The sequence below is a fragment of the Chiloscyllium plagiosum genome, unplaced genomic scaffold, assembly GCF_037043375.1.
Source record: "Chiloscyllium plagiosum isolate Xiang-an unplaced genomic scaffold, Cpla_swu_hap1 HiC_scaffold_44, whole genome shotgun sequence".
Taxonomy (NCBI): domain Eukaryota; kingdom Metazoa; phylum Chordata; class Chondrichthyes; order Orectolobiformes; family Hemiscylliidae; genus Chiloscyllium; species Chiloscyllium plagiosum.
In genome coordinates, this window is record NW_028270182.1 from 38,211,538 (window position 1) to 38,233,370 (window position 21,833).

The 21,833-nt window shown below is 42.6% G+C and overlaps 1 pseudogene; it reads left to right on the forward strand.

Moving 5' to 3' along the window:
- Positions 1-2,781: 2,781 nt before the first annotated feature.
- Positions 2,782-21,833, forward strand: part of LOC148137382 (putative G protein-coupled receptor 139) — a 97,107-nt pseudogene continuing 78,055 nt past the window's right edge.

A 21,833-nucleotide genomic window follows, 5' to 3' on the forward strand; every position in this document is an offset into this window, starting at 1 on the left:
TGGTGGTGGATGGTTGTTTTTTGAACTGGAATCCGGTGAGCAGCGATGATTCAGAGGCAAAATTGTTGGGTCCACTTTTGTTTGTCATTTATATAAATGATTTAGATGAGAGTTATAGAAAGTATATTTCGCAAATTTGCGGAATTCATCAAGTTGTGGTGTACAGTGGGCAGTGTTTGTATAATGGTGAACAGCTGAAGATTACAAAGAGACCTTCATTAATTAAATCAATGATTCATAGAGATGTACAACAGGGAAACAGACTCTTCAACTTGTTCATGCCATCCGATTATTCAAAATTAATCCACTCCTATTTGCCAGCATTTGACCCATGTCCCACTAATCATAAAGCCACCCAGTTGCCTTTTAAATGATGTAATTGTTCCAGCCCCCATCAGTTTCTCTGGCAGTTTATTCCATAGAAGCACCACCCTCTGCAGGAAAAAAAGGTTGTTCTTCATTGTCTCTCAAATATTTTTCTTCCCAGCTTAAACCTATGCCTTCTAGTTTTTAACTCTCCTATCTTGGGGGGAAGGAACCTTAACCACTCACCCTATCCATGCCCTTCATGATTTTATAAACCTCTAAAAAGTGTAAATGTGACTCCAATCAAGACGGTTGGCTGTGCATTCAGCCATCCTGGGTCTATAGTCTCAAACTCAGTAGCCGTACCTCTTCTTTCTCCATCAAGGCACGATTCCAAAAAGGTTTAATCAACTTGTTCAGACATATTATGAAACAGCTCTGTGGGATTTGGAACTAGAATTTTCGGCGCAGTGATCGGGACACTACCATCATTGAACATTAGCCCCTAAAGCTGCAACATGATGCTCCTGTGTGTTTGTTCATTAGCCTGTTGTACCATGCTGTGACACACCTCCACAGGACATGACTCCACTCCACCTTCTGCAGAGATAGGGGCACTATCAGACAGTCAGGGACTGGAATCGAATCCAGAGCTCCGGCTCAGAAAAGTGGGCACCATCCATTAAACAAGGCCTAAATCATGCACGGATTTCGGGTCAAATTTGAAGTGTGTGGATTTATTAAATGCTGGTTAACATTACCAAATTATACAGCGGACATTTCTAATTGAAAAAAGAAGTACAAGTTATTAGCCTCAACTAAACGATATTGAGTGCATTCGCTGTGCCATTGAGATAACCAATGAACATCTTCAATTGCTTGGCTATGATTTCCGGTTTAAATGGCTATTATCAGTAGTCTGCTATATTAGAGAAAAACATCATGCAGGCACACTCTACATTATGAAGGATCTCGAGTAGATATCAATACTGAACACCAGAGATGAGACAGGAGCACAATTCTGGGCCCAAAACACCGGTCACCATTTCAAATCTCTATCATGTGGCTTCCCTCTTCCTAAAATCATTCATTGATACGAGGCAACTGTTTCCTTTCCAGTTTTTGCTTACCGGCTCCTCCCTCTGCCTGCACAAGGCAAACTAAGCTCTGGGTCTTTGGGAAACTCAAGGCTGGTGTTTGTAGGCCTTCTGGAGAGGGGATTGTCGTTTTAATCTGAACGGGGAGTGTGATGGGGCAGTAATATCATTCACTGCGCTCAGGTGTGGCAGATGGAGTTGAACATGGATACATGTGAGGCATTGCATTTTTTAAAAAAACAAACAAGGGGAGGGATTATACAATTAATGCTGGGCGTTGGTAGTTATATAGAAAAGAGGGACCCAGGGGCGCAGGTATAATTCTTTGAAGTTGGTGGCTTAGGGTGTTTAAGGTTACTTCATTGCAGATACCTTAGAGGTTAGAAGTTGGGAAATCATGCTGAGATTGTGCTGGATATTGATAAAGCCTCTTCTGAAGTACTGTGTGCAGTTCTGTTATTGGAATGAGATTATTAAGTTGGAGAGGGTTCCGAAGAGATTTACCTGGATATTACCAGTAACACCTCATCTTCTGCCTCGGGAGCCAACTAACTCACGGCATGAACATTGGATTCACTGGTTTACAAATCTCCCCTGGCCAACCCAGATCCCAGATCCAACCCCCAGACTAAATTCTGCCCTCTCGAGGAGACCTAATGTCCATCTTCCTTCCCACCATCTGCTCCACACACTCCCCACCGATCTATCACTATCACCTCCTATCTTCACTCACCTATGACTTATCTTTCCCCCAGCATCACCCTATCACCCATTTTCTGTTAGCCCCTTCTCCCTCCCCAGTCCTGAAGCAAGGGATATATTCTTCTCAGATCATGGACGATAAAAGTTCTCTCAATGTCCTTCTGACATTGCAGTGCCTGATCAGTGGATACAGAATGTATGTTTCAATTTATAAACGGAGAAGCATGCTTATATTCTGATAAACCTCTGGCATTGCTCTCATACCCAAGGCAGATTGAATGCTGACACAAGATTGATCTACCAGACCCAACATTTGTTCCCTCAGTCACCCCCACATATCCCATCCTGAATATGTAAATTTTAATCATAATTTGGAATTTCAATAAAAAAGTATTTAATTGAAATGGGTTAACGGGAGGTATTTGTTCAGCGACTGTGATTGATGTCAGTCTCCGTGCATTCTAAGTTTCTCACTGGAGGGCATTCTTCTTCTATTAATGAGGGACTCGGTTCAATGTGTTATCCCATAGTATCAGCGGGAGCATCAACGACAGCACTAACAGGCATCAGCAGACCCAGAGAGATGGGGAGGAGAGATCAGAATCTGAGAACATTATTCTGGAATGTTGCAACAATGGATCAGGATCTGAGAACATTAGACTGGAATGTTCCAACAATGGATCAGAATCTGACAACATTCGACTGAAATGTTCCAGCAATGGATCAGAATCTGAGAAAATTCGACTGAAATGTTCCAACAATGGACAGGAGTTTATCCGAGGGTCTTTACTGTCTTTCTCGGCCTTGTATCTCATTAGTTTTGCGGATCTATGATATACTGATGGTTATTCAACTTGGTTACTATCCCATTCTCGCTATATTTGGTGTTCCTGGTAATTCATTCTATCTGTTCATTAAGCCAGGTTGGACTGAATTGCTGCATATATTATTTAAAATTTAGAAAGGTGGATGTCAACATTTTCAATTCCAATGAAATATTCCATTCCTCACAAATTGTATCGAGCAAATTACTCATGAGAAATTACTGACCAATTTGTGAGGAGAACCAGACTGTTCTCAAACTCCATAATCCTCCTAGCCCTGCACAGATCTACATTTCTATATCCTCCCCACTCACTAATCATGTCCAATACCACTATCATGATATCCCCATCTCCTCCTCTGCCTCAGCGAAACGTCTGAATAAACCATCAATTGTGCCTTTGTTGAACCTGGATACAATTCATCAAGTCCCTTGTAACCACATGTCAATTGCAGAACAATTCCTCTGAGTATGTTGAACTTGATTGCTGCACAGATTTTGTCAGACAGGCAGACACTTCATGCTGCTTAGGTCATTGACACATAATCGAGAGGCACAGAATAATAATCTGTTGATATCACATGAACTGAAACTATCATTATTTGTTAGAAGAGGCCCATCTGCTTGCTTCATGTCCTTCAGAGAAGTCAATGCGTTATCCTTCCCCAGTCATGTCTGGGCAAACCCACAGCAATGTGTTTTAATCTTGACTGTCCTGTGGAACAGCTGAACCAGTCACTCAGTTCAAGTTCAGCATAACATGCTGGCTTGACCATGGCTGCACACATCCCGTGATAGAAAGAACAAAAGTAAAGTTAATTCCCTTCCTCTGCCTGTTTGCCTTATTTCTACACTTCATTTAATTTCAGGTAGGTGACCATTCCCTATTTCAAGTGCAATCTTTCTGACTGAGTCTCTCCCCAAGAGTGATGTTCATCTCCACAGGCACCTCTGGTGCTGGCTTTACTGATGCTGACATGCAGGTGTAAGGAACTTTTAAATTCCATAACAGTGGCAGTGCATAATAAAGATACGGAGACCAGTAAGTGAGGGAACGGAATTATTGTGATCATCACTGAGAGTGTAGTTGAGGCAGTATTTGGGGTATTATGGACAGATTTTTCTCCTTTAACAGGAATTATCTCATTGCAGTAGTGGCTCTGCAAAGGAATTTCACGAGACTACTCTCTGGGCTGTTGCTTCCCTGGTGCCAAGATCAAGGATGTCTCAGAAAGGGTGCAGAATGTTCTCACGGGGGAGAGGGGCCAGCAAGAGGTCATTGTCCAAATTGGAACCAACGACATAGGAAGGGAAAAGTTTGAGATTATGGACGGAGATTGCAGGGTGATACGCAGAAACTTAAAAATGAGGTTCTTGAGAGTAGCAATATCTGGATTACTCCCGGCGCTACGAGCTAGTGAGGGCAGGAATAGAGGGAAAGAGAAGATGAATGCATGGCTGTTGAGCTGGTGTATGGGAGAAGAATTCACATTTTTGGATCACTGGAATCTCTTTTGGGGTAGAAGGAACCTGTACCAGAAGGACGCAGTGCAGCCAAAATGGAAGGGGACGAATATACTGGCATGGAGATTTGCAAGAGCTGCTCGGGAGGATTTAAACTAGTAAAGGTGCGGGGGGGGGGGGTGTTGGGGGCAGGGAGATAGTGAGGAAGTAGATCAATCTGAGAGTGATACAATTGGGAACAGAAACGAGTCAAACAGTCAGGGCAGGCAGGGACAAGGTAGGACTAACAAAGTAAACTGCATTTATTTCAATGCAAAGGGGCCGAAAAGGGAAGGCAGATGAACTCAGGGCATGGTTAGGAAAATGGGACTGGAATATCGTAGCAATTACAGAAACATGGCTCAGGGATGGACAGGACTGGCAGCTAAATGTTCCAGGATACAAATGCTACAGGCAAGATAGAAGGGAGGCAGGACAGGAGGGGGAGTGGAGTTTTTGATTAGGGACAGCATTATAGCTGTACTGAGGGAGGATATTCCTGGAAATACATCCGGAGAAGTTATTTGGTTAGACCTGAAAAATATGAAACGGGATAATCACCTTATTGGGATTGTATTATAGACTCCCTAATAGTCAGAGGCAAATTGAGAAACAAACTTGTAAGGAGATCTCAGCTATCTGTAAGAAAGTAGGGTGATTATGGTAGGAGATTTTAACTTTACAAACATAGAATGGGACTGCCATAGCGTTAAGAGTCCAGATGGAGAGGAATTTATTAAGTGTGTGCAAGAAAATTTTCTGATTCAGAATGTTAATGAACATTCTAAAGAAGGTGCAAAACTTGACCCACTGTGGGGAAATAAGGCAGGGCAGGTGACTGAAGTGTCAGTGGAGGTGCACTATGGGGCCAGCTACCATAGTTCTATTAGATTTAAAATAATTATGGAACAGGATAGACCAGATCTTAAAGTTGAATTTCTAAATTGGAGAAAGGCTAATTTTGACAGTATTTGGCGAGAACTTTCTAAACCTGATTGGGGGCAGATGTTCACAGGTAAACGGACGGACGGAAAATGGGAAGTCTTCAGAAATGAGATAACAAGAATCCAGAGAAAGTATATTCCTGTTAGGATGAAAAGAAAGGCTGGTAGTATAGGGATTCCTGGCGAACTAAAGGGTTTGATTAATAAAATGAAGGAACCCATATGTCAGGTATAGACAGGATAGATCGAGCGAATCCTTAGCAGAGTATAAAGGCAGTAGGAGTATGCTTAAGAGGGAAATCAGGAGGGCAAAAAGGAGACAAGAGATAGCTTTAGCAAGTAGAATTAAGGAGACTCCAAAGGAATTTTACAAATACATTAAGGACAAAATCAAATCTAGGAAGAGAATAGAGCCCCTCAAAGATCAGCAAGGCAGCCCTTGTGTGGAGCTGCGGGAAATGGGGGAGATACTAAACGATTATTTTGCATTAGTATTTACATTGAAAACGGATATGGAAGATACAGAATGTCAGGAAATATATGGTTACACGTTCAAAAATGTCCATATTACAGAGGAGGATGTGTTGGATGTCTTGAAACGTGTAAAGGTGGACAAATCACCACGACCCGAACAGGTGTACCATAGAACTCTGCAGGAAGCTAGAGAAGTGACTGCTGGGCTCCTTGCTGAGACTTTTGTACCGTTGATAGTCACAGGAGAGGTGCCAGAAGACTGGAGTTTGGCAAACGTGGTGCCACTGTTTAAGATGGGTGGTACAGATAAGCCATGGATCTATAGGCCAGTGAGCCTGACGTCGGTTGTGAGCAAGCTGTTGAAGGGAATCCTGAAGGACAGGATGTACATGCATTTGGAAAGACAAGGACTGATTAGGGATAGTCAACATGGCTTTGTGCGTGGGAAATCATATCTCACAACCTTGATTGAGTTTTTTGAAGAAGTAACGTAGAGGGCAGAGCGGTAGATGTGATCTATATGGACTTCAGTAACGCGTTCGACAAGATTCTCCTTGGGAGATTGGTTAGCAAGTTTCGATCTCACGGAATACAGGGATGACGAGCCATTTGGATACAGAACTGGCTCAAAGGTTGTAGACAGAGGGTGGAGGTGGAGGGTTGTTTTTCAGACTGGAGGCCTGTGATAAGTGCTGGGTCCTCTATTTTTTATCATTTACTTAAGTGATTTGGATGCGAGCGTAAGATGTACAGTTAGTAAGTTTGCAGATGACAACAAAATTGGAGGTGTAGTGGACAGCGAAGAAGGTTTCCTCAGAGTACAACAGGATCTTGATCAGATGGGCTAATGGGCTGAGAAGTGGCAGATGGAGTTTAATTCAAATAAATGCGAGGTGCTGCATTTGGGAAAGCAAATTTTAGCAGGACATATACACTTAATAGCAAGGTCCTTGGGAGTGTTGCTGAACAAAGAGACCTTGGAGTGCAGGTTCACGGCTCCTTGAAAGTGGAGTCACAGGTAGATAGAATAGTTAAGGCAGTGTTTGGTATGCTTTCCTTTATTGGTTAGAGTATTGAGTATTGGAGTTGGGAGATCATGTTGCGGCTGTATGGGAAACTGGTTAGGTCACTGTTGGAATATTGCGTGGAATTCTGATCTCCTTCCCATCGGAAATATGTTGTGAAAATTGAAAGGGTTCAGGAAAGATTTACAAGGATGTTGACAGGGTTGGAGTATTTGAGGTATAAGGAGAGGCTGTAGAGGATGGGGCTGTTTTCCCTTGAGCGTTGGAGGCTGAAGGGTGACCTTCTCGAGATGTACAAAATTGTGAAGGGCATTGAGAGGATAAGTGGATAAAGTATTTTCCCTGGCGTCGGGACGTCCAGACCTAAAGGGCATAGGTTTAGGGTGAGAGGAGAAAGATTTTGGGTGGCACAGTGGATAGCAATGCTGCCTCCCAACACAAGACACTCGGGTCCAATTCCCGCCTCAGGCTGTATGGAGTTTGTACATTCTCCCTATGTCTGTGTCGATTTCCTCTCACAACCCAAAAGTGTGCAGGCTAGGTTAATTTGCGATGCTAAGTTGCCCGTAGTGTTAGGTTTAAGGGGTAAATGCAGGGATCTGGGTGGGTTGCGCTTTGGCGGGTCAGTATGGATTTGTTTCCACACTTTAAAAAACGTAAAAGAAACCTAAGGGGCAACTTTTTCACACAGACGGTGGTACGTGTATGGAATGAGCTGCCAGAGGATGTGGTGGAGGCTGGTACAATTGCAGCATTTAAAAGGCATTTGGATTGTTATATGAATAGGAAGGTTTCGAGGGATATGGGCCGGGTGCGGGCGGGTGGGACTAGTTTGGGTTGGGATATCTGCTTGACATGGACGGATTGGACTGAAAGGTCTGTTTCCATGCTGTACATCTCTATGCCCCTATAACTCACATAGTGAGTTCGTAAATGCAATTAGTGTGAATGGTATTTGGAGCAATATGTGTAATTGGAAAGTTAAAGTTACGTTGGAGTTTGTTTAAGGGAATTGGAATTTAGAGGTAAAGACATCATGAAGCAGTTGCATAGAGTGTTGGTGAGAGTGTACCTGAGGTATTGAGTGAAGTGTTGGTGACCTAATCGAAGAAAGATTACACTGATCACAAAGGAAGTGCAATGGACATTCTCCAGATTAATTCCTGAGATGACAAGATTTTCTGGTGGGGAGATTTGTCTTGCGACCTCTCCAGTTTCAAAGCATGAGAGGTGATCGCAGTGAAATTTCAAAAATCTATGATACATGTGATGAGGTATAAATAAATTGGATGTTTCACTAGCTGCCCACTCTATATTTAAGGCAAATAATGACAGGATAAAGGATATGCCATTTAAGACAATAATAAGGAGGAAATTCTTCCCTTGGAGGGGACTGACTAACACAGGGGCATTGAGGCCTGTTGGCAGGGCGAGATTAAGGAGAATCCCCAGATATTCTTCACGTATATCAAGTGGAACAGAACAACCAGGGAACATATATAAGGCCTATCAGTGAACTGCCAAGTTGCATTCCAACTCAACTTCATGGTGGAAGGGTGTTTGTGTGACTGGAGCCAAATTTCCCTGGCGGACTGCAGAGATCAGTGCGGTGTCCCTTATTATTTGTGGTATTCATAAGTGGGGCGGCACGGTGGCGCAGTGGTTAGCACTGCAGCCTCACAGCGCCAGTAGACCCGGGTTCATAGAACATACAAACATAGAATATACAAGAATACAGCGCAGTACAGGACCTTTGGCCCTCGATGTTGCGCTGATCCAAGCCCACCTAACCTACGCTAGCCCACTATCCTCCATATGCCGATCCAATGCCCGCTTAAATGCCCATAAAGTGGGAGAGTCCACCACTGCTACTGGCAGGGCATTCCATGAACTAACGACTCGCTGAGTAAAGAACCTACCCCTAACATCTGTCCTATACCTACCATCCCTTAATTTAAAGCTGTGCCCCCTTGTAATAGCGGACTACATACGTGGAAAAAGGTTCTCACGGTCAACCCTATCGAAAACCTCAATCATCTTGTACACCTCTATCAAGTCACCCCTAAACCTTCTTTCCTCCAATGAAAACAACCCCAAGTGCCTCAGCCTTTCCTCATAAGATCTTCCTACCATACCAGGCAACATCCTGGTAAACCTCCTCTGCACCCGTTCCAGTGCCTCCACATCCTTCCTATAGCAAGGCGACCAAAACTGCTCACAATACTCCAGATGCGGCCGCACCAGAGTCTTAGACAACAGCAACAGGACCTCAGGACTCCGAAACCCAATTCCTCTACCAATAAAAGCCAGCACGCCATATGCTTTCTTCACCGCACTATTTACCTGGGTGGCAACTTTCAAAGATCTGTGTACATGGACACCAAGATCCCTCTGCTCATCCACACTACCAAGTATCCGACCATTAGCCCAGGACCCTATCTTTTTGTTACTCTTACCAAAGTGAATCACCTCACACTTAGCAACATTGAACTCCATTTGCCACCTTTCTGCCCAGCTCTGCAGCTTATCTATATCCCGCTGTAACCTGACACCTCCTTCCTCACTGTCAACAACTCCTCCGACTTTCGTGTCATCCGCAACTTGCTCACCCAACCTTCTAACCCATCCTCCAGGTCAAATATAATAATGACAAGCAGCAATGGTCCCAAAACAGATCCTTGCGGAACACCGCACGTAACGGCACTTCAAGATGAAGCTTTAACATCAACTACTACCCTCTGTCTTCTTCCAACCAGCCAATTCCTAATCCAAACCTCCACCTCAGCCTCAATGCCATACCTCCATATTTTTTGCAGTAGCCTACCATGGGGAACCTTATCAAACGCCTTACTAAAATCTATATACACCACATCTACCGCTTTTTCCTCGTCCACCTCCTTAGTCACCTTCTCAAAGAACTCAATAAGGTTTGTGAGGCACGACCTGCCCTTCACAAAACCATGCTGACTATCCTTGATCACATTGTTCCTATCCAGATGTTCATAAATTCTATCCCTTACAATTCTCTCTAAGACTTTGCCCACAGCAGAAGTGAGACTCACTGGCTTATATTTACTAGGGTTATCCCTACTCCCCTTTTTGAACAAGGGAACCACATTTGCTAGCCTCCAGTCTTCTGGCACTACTCCTGATAAAAGCAAGGCCAATGGCTCTGCAATCTCCTCCCTTGCTTCCCAGAGAATCCTAGGATAAATGCCATCATGACCAGGGACTTATCTATTTTCACCCTTTCCAGAATTTCCAACACCTCTTCCCTACATACCTCAAAGCCATCGATTCTACTTAATTGTGACTCAGTATTCACATCGGCAACAAGAATTCCCGCCTCAGGCGACTCTCTGTGTGGAGTTTGCACATTCTCCCCGTGTTTGCGTGGGCTTCCTCCGGGTGCTCCGGTTTCCTCCCACAATCTAAAAGTGTGCAGATTAGTTGAATTGGCCATGGTGAATTGCCCGTAGTGTTAGATGAAGGGGTAAATGTAGTGGAATGGGTCTGGGTGGGTTGCGCTTCGGCGGGTTGGTGTGGACTTATTGGTCCGAAGGGCCTGCTTCCACGTTGTAATCTAATCTAATCTGATGTGAATGTGAAGTGTGGAGGGGGAGTGTGATAAGTAAGTTTGTGTTTGACACAAAGATTGGCCGGGTAGTTGGCAGTGAGGAGGAAGGTCTTATGTTACAGGAAGATACAGATAGAATGGTCAGAAGGACAGAACCATGGCAGATGGAATGTAACCCTGATAAACATGAGGTGATACACTTTGGAAGAAGGAACCAGACAGGGGAGTACTCAAAGAATGGCATCACTCGAGGAAGCTCAGAGCGTGCTTCTTCACTGTGACTGGATATGATAATTGATGAGTTCAGCATGACTGTATATAAAGTCTTTATTCATTGACCCAAAGATTATATGTGTTTTATATAGCACTTTGCTAAGGCCAAATGAAATATTGTGTGCAGTTCTGGGAGCCACATTACAGGAAGGATGTGATTTTACTGGATGAGGTGCAGAAGAGATTCACCAGAATGCTCCCTGGGATGGACCATATGAGTTGTGGAGAGAGGCTGGGTAAGCTCGAGTTATTTATTTTGGAACAGAGGAAGTTGAGCCGATAAGTAATTCAGGTTTAAGATTACAAGGGGCATGGACAGGGTGAATAGACAACAGATGTTCTTTTTAGTCAAAGTGTCAGCTTCCTTACAGTCTGAAACCAGGGATTGGAGAATGGAGAACAGAGAAACATGACACAACTACTTCACTTCTGCCTTCACAGAAAAAATACATAAAGAAAGCCTTCACAGCAATAGGAGAAAACATGAGTCTGGTGAGACAATGATGTGGAATGAAACTAGTAAATAAACTAATTTGGAAAAATAATTGGAACTGAAAATAATGGGAATTGAAAAGAATCAACACACATTGATGAAATGGGAAACATATTTGAGAAACTGGCTAGTAGATTCTTTACAGAAAAAAACAATAGAGGCACTGAACTTGGATTTTCAGCAAGAATTTTAATAGCGTCCCTAGTATGCAAAGTAAAAGCACATCGGATAGGGGGTAATATATCAACATGGTGTTCAAATGGGATTGTTGACAGAAAACAATGAGTAGTAATAAATGGATGGTTTTCAGTTTGGAAGGCTCATGAGGCATCGCAATGATTGGTGCTGGGGCGCCAGATATTCACAATACATCTCAAACATCTCGTTGAGGGAATCAAATGCAAAGTTTCAAAGTCTGCTGACGGAACTAGGATTTTGAAAAGTGAGGAGGATGTGAAAAAAACTTCAAGGTGATTGAAACAAATGGAGTGAATGAGTAAATATGTTGCAGATGAAAAGCAGTGTGGATAGATGTGATGTTGTCTACTTTGTTGGGAAACACTAAAATTCCAGCCAACAATTGGAAAAGGGAATGTTTGAGAAATGTCGATCTATGAAGGGAACTGCACTTTTCTTCTGTTATTGTTTGGACAGACATCTGAGTTCCATGCAGGGCAGTGAGTTCTGAATACAGAAGCCAATACTGGGAATACATTGGCACACCGCCCAGGTAACACAGACCCACCATGTGGGAAGCTGTAACATTGAAAAGGATCTGTGATCTCCCTATACACCAGTCACTGAAAGCAATATTGCAGGAGCAGAAAGCAGTCAGGAATATAAATTGGGTGTTGACCTTCATTTCAGGTGGACTTGAGTCCAGGAATAAGGGTGTCTCGGTGCAGCTGTACAGGCCCTTGGTGAGACCTCAACTCGAACATTGTGCAGTATTGTGTACAGTTTTGGTCTCCGTACCTAATAAAGGACAAACCTGACATTGAGGGAGTGCAGCAAAGGATGAACAGACTGATCTCTGGGATGACAGACTTTTTGTGGAGCAGAGTTTGGGGCGACTGAGCCTGTATTCCATGGGGTTTAGGAAAATGAGTGGAGATCTCAGTGAGATGTATAAAACACTGACAGGGAAGCAGTGATGATAATTCCCTTGGCTGGGACGCCTCAACCAAAGGGCCACAGTATTAGGTACAGACAGGTCACATTGCATTTAGGCATGAATAAATATCTGCACTCAGAGACTGGTGAACCTGGGAATTCTCTCTCACATAAGGCAGTGGCAGTCAAGGCACTAAAGACTAAGAAAGATGTCTAGACACGGAAAGGATGGGGGAGAGAGCAGGAGTGTGGTGTAGAAATAAAGGGTCAGCCAGCATTATATTGAACTGGATAGCAAACTCGACAGACCAAAGGGACTACCGCAGTTCCTATTTTATAGCTTCACAAGGTTAATCACATTAAGGGATGTGTACAGAGTGTGGGGAAAGTGCATTGAGGAGATGTTCAGACATTAACTAGAATGGGCCAGGCTCAATGTGCGAGATGGCGAATTCAATTCCCGATGTTTCTGTGTGGTCTCTGGGAAAGCTCTGTAAATGTTGTCACAAGTTCGCAGATGTTAGGAAGGAGGTCTCTGCAGAGTCAACAGGACTGTGTTTCCCGTTCCCTTTTCCACACTGAGGCTGGGGCTGGATGTCTGTCCGGTTTTATCCTTTAAGACCTCGGAGCAGTTTGATACAATCGAGTGCCTTGCTTGGCTTTTTCAGAGACCATTGAAGAGTTTATCACATGTCTGTGTGTCCAGCGTCACTCTCAGGCCAGACCAGGAAAGCACGGGAGATTCACTTCCGGAAAGTACATTGGAAAAGCAAATTGGTGTTTACAATCGACATTGACTTCAGGGTTACTGTTACTGACATCAGATATGAGATCTCGATATTTTATCAATTGTTTTAACTTCCACCAGCTGCCAGAGCATTAGCCTGGTCTGGATTATTGATCCAGTGACTTTTCCAAAACAGCACCATCGCCACATGGGGGCCTATCGGAAATTTCACTGAGCAGGATATTTCTGTGCTGCTTGACAGCTCTATCAAAAAGAATTCCCAATTTGACCATCGTGATGAGACTGAGGGGGTTGTAATTGTAAGAATGTAATTATTCCAAGGTTAGGAACTGGACATAGCTGAGTAATTTCCCACATTGCCAGGGAGATGTCAGAGTTGGAGCAGGAATAAAACAGCTTCCCCAGGCTTGTTGTACAGCACAAGTCTTCAGTCCTATTGCAGGAATGGTGTCAGGACCCATTGCCTTTGTCGTATCTACTGTGTTCAGCTGTTTCTCCATGTCACGGACAGCGAATCAAATTGGTTGAATACTGGCATCTGTGATCCTGTAGGCATCATGATGACGGTTAATTGGATCAGCGACACAACACCGCTGGCTAGGATGGTACAGATACTATTTCCTCGTTTTTTTCACTGATGTGCAGAGCTGATTCATTGATAGAATGGGAATAATTGTGGAGCCGTCTCCACCAGTTAGTTGTTTAATCGTCTATCACGATTTTTGGCCGGATGTGGCAGGCTGCAGAGGATTCATCTGGGTGTATTGACTTTGTGACAATTTCTCTCTCTCTATCATTAGATTTGGTTTCATTTGAGTTGATAGGATTCATTGTGACATGTATCTAAGTAGAGTGAAACTCTTTTTATACACAGTTCTGGCAGATCATAGTGAGAGTTGGAGCTGCCTTTTTTAGGGACATGGAGTGGCCGAAATTTAAAACTCTACTTCAGCTGTCTGTTTCTGAAGAGCTACAAAATAGCCAGAAATTAAAATAGATTGCTGTAGCATTACTGAAAAAAAGTACCTTTGAGAAGGAAATAATTCGAAGGCCAAAGAAAGGATAATCTGATTCGCAAGATTCTGAAACATGCCAACATTGTGATAAAATAGTTTTTTTTTAAAGAAATGGATGATTTGTAACAGAACACAGATGAAATAATGAAATTGTAGCACAAAAGCTTTGAAGAATCACTACAAAAGGTAACTTATTCTGATCTCAGTAAGGATTCTTTTCATCCACAAAAACAGCAACTCAAGTCATCTTTCAGAAGCTACCTGCGCCTTTGAAACTATTTACAATAGTAATAAGTTCTAGTTAAATATTTGATAAATAATCATGGACACAGATTTCAACGTAATTATAAAAACCTTAAAGAGATGCCTGGCATGTCTTGTCTAATTCGCTAAGAAAAAGGTTAACTGTAGAAACAATAATGATATTACGAATTTTGTATCAGAATCAGTTTTTTAATGTAAAATGTGATAACGGAATTTGATAAGAGATAGCCGGCCCAATGTGAGAATAGAATTCATGCAATGCTTCAAATTAAACAATGAGGGGTATGACTAAAAAGAGCAAAGTCACGAATTTTGGAATGCATTATAGAAAGATCCCAAGGACTAGAGATAACAAAAATCGTTAAACATCCGAAACAAATAAGAAGCTCGGGCTGTCCATGCGAGTGTCCATCATTGATCAGTTTTACAAGATTGGTTCCGCAGAAGGGGAGTGGAGGGGACACTGACAAGGCTGTGTACCATCATTGCAACACAGAACGTATAAAAATACTGTCTTTTTACTGTAAACACGAAGTGGGTCATTGATTTACCTTCTGATCTGAGCGAAAGATTAAGGAAACGATTGTCTTTTCATGTCAAAGCCAGATTTGAGGAAGATCCTTTGGTATTCTCCCAGCATTAACCAGGTTTTGCTTGAATTAAAGTCCATTCCGTGTCTGTGCCATGTCTGCCTCCAGAGTCTTTGATCCTAGTTTGGGAATCTCTCTCCTACAATAAGCAAGGACATACAGATCATAGGGTAAAGGCAAAAACTAGACTGAGGCATACAGGCTACACCAGAAAGGGCATGCAATAGGCAACATCAATGTGAGCAAGATCAGCATTATTTGAAGTTAGAGAGTCCATTCCTCAGTTTAATAATGGCTGGAAAGATGCTGTGCATGAGCCGCTGGTTTGTGTGTGCAAGCTTCTGTAGTGTCTGCATGATGGAAGAGATTGTAGGAGATCCAGGGTGCGATGGGTCTTCGATCATGTTGTTAGCCTTTTCGTGGCAGCGAGCTGTATAAATGGAGACAATGGATGAGACCTTGGTTTCCGTGATGGCATGGGCTGTGCACACAACCTTCTGTCATTTCTCTTACTGTGCTGGACAGGGCTGTGGCCACACCAGGTCATTATGCACCACTGAGATACTTTGCTCTCAGTGGTGCATTTGTAGACATTGGTGAGTATCCTTGTGGACATGTCAAATGTCCTTGAGCTACCAGAGAAAGAAGAGGCATTGTTGTGCCATCTGGACTGTCACATCTGCATGGGAAGTCGGTTCTCGTCACTCCAATCAACTTAATGCTTTCCACCCTTTCAACTTCAGTTCCATTGATGCAGATGAGGGCATGTTCTCTTTCTTTCTCTTCTTAAGTAATTGATCAGTTGGTTAGTTCTGCCGACGTTGAAAGAAAGTTTGGTCTCAGTGCCGCACATCACCAAGTCCTCTATTTCCGTTCTGAATTTTGACTTGCCATCATTACATCACTGTCCTACTAATATGGTGTCATCAGTGTACATGTAAATGGCATTCGTTCAAAATTTGGCAATTCAGCGTGGGTGTACATGGAATATAGTAGGAGGCTGAGGACATATCCTTTGAGATTTCAGTGTTGAATGTTATCATGGAAGAGACTCACTTACCTATTTTCACTGATTGTGCACTGTGGGTCAGAAAGCTGAGGATACAATTTCAGAGGGCGGAGCCAAGACTAAGGACAGAGAGTTTTGTGATTAGTCTGAAGGGGATAATGGTGTTGAAGATGAACCTAGAGTCAATGAGCAAGAATCTGACGTGGGTGTGCTTGTTGTCCAGATGTTCCAGGGATATGGCACCCGCTATGGACCCATTCCACTGATAGGAAAATTGTAGGAGATCCAGGCAGGCCTGGAGACTGGAACTGATGTGGACCATGACTAGACTCTCGAAGCACTTATGCCCCCTTCAGTCTCCTGCGCTCTAAACAGAAATGTCCCAGCTTATCCAACCTCTCCCTATGACGCAGACCCTTGAGTCCTGGCACCATCCTTGTAAAGTTCCAGTTTAATACAAACTTTCCTATAGAAAGGTGATCAAAACTGAACAATATGTTGGCCTTGGAAATATTTACAACCGTAAGTTTTACTCTGCTGTCAATTATTATGCTCCTGTGATATTATTTTATTATTTATGTTATTCTGAAATCTTATTATTCATTGAATCCTCTGACGGCAATCCCCTCGTGTGAACGTCCTCCTGACTGCTTGAATTTGAATCAATCTATTTTGTTTGGGCAGATATTTTGAGGCCGCTGCATATCAGAGAACAGGAAGAGATGATGGATGTTTGTGCAGTGTGTATCCTTTACTAGACCAGCTTGTCTCTCCAGGCACCTAAAACTTTTATTGTGGGTCAGAGTACCTCAGAATTGTTACATCACAGAAGGAAGCTATTCAGCCCATTGTAGGTGCATGAGCATAGAACATTACAGCTCAGTACCTGCAATATTCTTCAGCACTGCCCACAGCTCCACCGACATTACTGCGAACCGTAAGTTTACTAACACATCCTTCCATTCCATCATTAAGGTCATTTTCAAAAAGACAAACAACAGTCGCCCCAAAACAGATTTTTACAGTATACCACGAGCGACTGAACTCGAGGATGAACATTCCCCATTAACTCCCGCCCTCTGTCTTCTTTCAGCTAGCCAATTTCTGAACCAAACCGCAAAGTCACCCTCAATTCAACGTCCAATATTTTCTGGGAGAAAGTAAGGATTACAGATGTTTGAGATCAGAGTCGAAAGTGTGGTGCTGGAAAAGCACAGCAGGTCAGGCAGCATCCGAGGAGCTAGGAGAAAGTGAAGACTTCAGATGCTGGAGACCAGAACACTGATTCCTGATGAAGGGCTTAGAAATGAAACATCGACTCTCCTACTCCTTGGACGCTGCCTCATCTGTTCTGCGTTTCCAACACGACACTGTCCACATTTTCTGCAATAGCCTACCATGGGGGACTTATCAAACGTTTTACTGAAATCCATATACCCTACTTTACCCTCATCCACCTGTTTGCTCACCTTCTCAATGAAGTCAGTAAGATTTGTGAGCCACGACATGCCCTTCACAAAACATTGTTGACTATCCCTAATCAAATGATGCTTTTCGGGTTGATAATAAATCCTATCTCTTATAATCATTTCCAACACTTTACCCATATCCAAAGTAAGCCTGTTACATAATTACCAGGGTTGTTTCTTCTCCATTTCTTGAACAAGGGGACAACATTTGCTGGCCTCCAGTCTTCTGGCACTATTCCTGAAGACAGTTGCGATGTAAAGATTCGAATCAATGGTAATGTAACGTCCTCCCTAACTTCTCAAATAACCCTATGATTTATCCCATCTGGCCAAGGGGACCTATCTATTTTCGCACTCTCCAGAATTGCTAACATCTCCAACTTACGAACCTCAATCCCACCTAGTCTAATAGATTTTACTCCATATCGACTTCGACGGAATTGTCTTTCCATTGTGAATACTGATTCAAATATTTATTTAATGCCTGTCCTATTTCCTTGGAGTACACACAGAACTTCACACTACTGTCCTTGATTGACCCTAATCTTAATTTGGTCATTATTTTATTCCTGACATACTGATAGAAAGCTTGAGGGGTTTCCTGGTTCCTACTTGCCAAAGACTTCTCATGCTCTCTCTTGGCTATTCTTATCTCTTTGTTTAAGTCCTTCCAGGATAGCGTGTAACACTCAACCATCCGAACTGAGCTTTCACGTTTCATCATTACATAAGCCTCCGTCTTCCTCTTGACAAGCGATTCAACTTCTTCAGTAAACCACAGGACCCTTACTCGACCACTTCCTCTTTTCCTGACAGTTATAAATGATCAAGGACACACAGTAGCTGTTGTTTGAAGAAGCTCCCCATTTGAATTGTGCCCATCCCCTGTAGTTTCCTTCCCCATCCTATGCATCCTAAAATCTTTCTTAATCGCATCATAATTGCCTTCCCCCCAGCTATAACTCTTGCCCTGCTTAATACACCTCTCCCTTTCCATCGCTAAGGTAAACATAACTAAATTGTGGTCACTGTCAGCCTAGTGTTCACCTACCTCCAAGTCTAATACCTGGTCTGGTTCATTACTCAGTACCAAATCCAATTTGGCCTCGTCCCTTGTTGGCCTATCGACATACTGTGTCAGGAAACCATTCTGCACGCATTGGACAAAAACTGACCCGTATAAAGTAATTGAACTGTAGCGTTTACAGTCAATATTTGGAATGATACAGTCCTCCTTAACAACTACTCTGTTATTTTCGCTCCTCTCCTGTATCATCTTTGTAATTCTTACTCTATATCTCTGGAACTTTTCAGACGGCAATAGAGAACTGTCAACAGGGTGACCTCTCCGTTTTTGTTTCTAACCTCTTTCCATACTAACTCAGTGGACGAGTCCTTATCGAACATCCTTTCTGCCAACGTAATATTGTCTTTGATTAACAATGCCACCTCCCCTCCCCCCCCCCACCCACAACACCCACGCAATTTTAGTACCTTCCTTGTTCTTAATGAAGCATTTAAACCCCAGACCCTCCAACGATCAGTCCTGTCCCTGCTCTATCCATTTCTCCAAAATGGCCACAACATCAAGTTGTGCAACTGCACAATTTCGAAACAGGGAGTGATTGGAGGGATGTTAAACGAGGGTGAGTTGGATAGATTAGAGGACAGCATGAGGGGAGATAGACAGGAACAGACAGAAAATAGCAGTTTTATTTAGAAATTCTCACGAACTGCAAGGTCTTTATCTATTGCCATACCGTTTGAGCACTGTGCCTTTGCTGGCTGTGGTCCCAGAGCATTTATCGCCAATAATATCACAGAGCTGAGTTGCTGACAGTTAAACATAGTCCACAAGGCCAAGTGATTTCTTTTTTCTCTACAGTGAGAAGGTGATTTAATTTAAATAGATTGGGTGTACAGCAGCAGGAACTGCGAACCCCCTTAATACTGAGATATTGCGCCAGAGAATCTCAATGAGGTGGATCACTGACAGAGGGAAAATCAGCATCTCAGCTGTGGGCCAAATAATGATTGACAAAGATTGCACATTACCTCCGTGGTTTAATAATACACATTTCAATTTATGTAGCTCAATATAATGAGTGTATATTATTTCTTTGTACTTCCCATAGTTTAGTACGGACAGAAAATCATTTTGTCCTCGTATTTTGTGTTCAGTAAACAAACTTTACTCCTCATTCCTCACTTTAGATGCATCCTTGAATCTGTTCTTCATATGAGTTGTAAAGAGTAACATTCCAATCCTGATGACTGGGGAATTTTATTGTCTCTCCCTCCTGTCTGAACTGCCATGTCCCACAATTCCACATTCTCTCTGTTTTCTGTCTCCTCCACAATGCCATAATCACACTGTAATTGAAGTCCAGTAAGTGATATTTCATCATAGTTCTCTAACATCGATAATATCAATAGCACAGGCCTCATCTGCCGCTCTCTGAACTTGGAATAACAATCTGAATTGCATTTGTCACTTACAATTCTCTGTTGACATATCCATGCCATTTGTCTGTTACAACCCTACGTTTCTCAGACACACATTCCCCTCAGATCATGAACTATAAAAATTGTCTCAATGTTTAATTGAAATTATGATGCTTGATCAATAGTTCCAGGATGTAGTTTTCCATTTATAATCAGATACGCATGTTTACGTTCTGATAAACTTATGGCATTACTCCCGTATCCAAGACAGATTGAATGGTTACTCTCAGTTGATCAACCAGCCTCAAGATTTGTTCCATCAGTCACCCTCACATAACCCATCCAGAAAATGACAGTTTGAATCATTGTTTTGAATTTGAATAAAACAATATTGAATTGAAATGCGTTGGCTGGAGCTATTTGTTCAGTGACTGTGATTGATGTCAGTCTCCGTGGATCCGAGATGTGTCACTGGAGGGTTTGCCTCTTCTATTAATTAAAGACTTGGTTCAATGTGTTATCCCAGTATGGGCGGGAGCATCAATGACTGGACTAACAGGGATCAGTAGCTCGAGAGACGGGGGAGGAGAGATCAGAATCTGAGAACATTAGACTGGAATGTTCCATTAATGGATCAGAATCTGAGAACATTAGACTGGAATATTACAACAACAGACAGGAGTTTATCCTAGGGTCTTTACTCCCTTTGTCAGCCTTGGATATCATTAGCATCACGAAGATATCCTTTGGATTATTCAATGTGTTTACTATCCCATCCTCGCTATAGTTGGTGTTCCTGGTAAGTCATTCCCTCTGACCATTAAGCTGAGTTGAACTGAATTGCTATTCATATTCAAATTTTAAAATTTGGAAGTCATCATTTTCAGATCCAGTCAGAAATTTTATTCCTTACTGATTATAACTCGCAAATTACCATTCACAACTTACTCAACAATACCCGAGGAGAAACCAGACTGTTCTTAAACTCCATTATCTATTTTCTCCATTCAGATTTACATTTCTACATATTCTCCCCACTCACCAATCCTGCCCAAGACCACAATCAGAATATTTCAGTCTCCTTCTCAGGCTCAACGCAACTGCTGAATTACCCATCGTTTGTGCCTTTGGTAAATCCAGATATAACCGTTTCAAGTCCCTTCTAACTATGCTTACGTCACAAAATATTTGCAGTTGAGATGGTTAGTTTGTTCTGTCCACAGAAACTGTCAGATGGGCAGACTGTGCATCGTGGTCAAGTCATTTACTCATAATCAAGCGGCACAGAATAATAATCGTTTGGTGTCTCATGAAGGAAGATGATGGAAAGCAAATGAAATCATCTCCACTAGTTTTAAACAGAAGCATATCTGTTTTCCTCATGTCCTTTAGAGAAGGCAATGGGTTATCCTTCCATGTTCAGGTCTCTGTGTGATTGCAAACCCACAGCAATGTTGTTTACTCTTTATTATCCTGTGCAACAGCTGAATCAGCCACTCAGTTCAAGATCGATATAACATACTGGCTTGACCAAGGCTGCACACAAATCGTGAGAGCAGAACAAAAGGAAAGCTCGCTTCCTTCCTCTGTCTAATTTCTATGTTCCAGCAAGTAATTTCCATTCAGGTAGGTGACCATTCCCTGTTTCGAATGAATTCTTTCTGATTGAGTCTCCCTCTGAACGTGATATACATCTCCATCGACACCTCTGGTGATGACTGACGCAAAGATGTAAGAAACTTCAAAAATCCACATCATTCGCAGTGTAGAGAGAAGGAATGGCTTTTTATACCACAGGAAAGAAGCTGAGACTGCTAAGTGAGGGAACAGAATTATTGTGATCAACTCTAGAGTATTGTTGAGATAGTATTTGGGGTATTATGCACAGATTTTCTTTCCTTTATCAGGAATAATCCACTTGGCAGAATGAGTGTAATGGAGTTTCACCAGACTAATTGTTGG